Consider the following 262-nt stretch of genomic DNA (forward strand, 5'->3'; position numbering starts at 1 on the left):
AGGTCAATGTTGTATAGTCCCAACACCAAACTTAGAGTTTGGATACGGGGTCTTAACACCAAACTTAGAGTTTGGTTGTGGCCTCACAACACCAAACTTAGAGTTTGACTGTGGGGGCTCTACTTAACTCTGAACTGAGAGAAGCTCTTCATGCTTACTCTCTTTTGTCACAGAGGGATGGCCATGTGCCTTAAACACAAGGTAGTCCCCATTCAATTGAAGGACTAACTCTCCTCTGTTGACATCTATCACAGCTTCTGCT

This window comes from Arachis duranensis, chromosome 9 (genome assembly GCF_000817695.3).
Source record: "Arachis duranensis cultivar V14167 chromosome 9, aradu.V14167.gnm2.J7QH, whole genome shotgun sequence".
In the NCBI taxonomy this organism is placed as follows: domain Eukaryota; kingdom Viridiplantae; phylum Streptophyta; class Magnoliopsida; order Fabales; family Fabaceae; genus Arachis; species Arachis duranensis.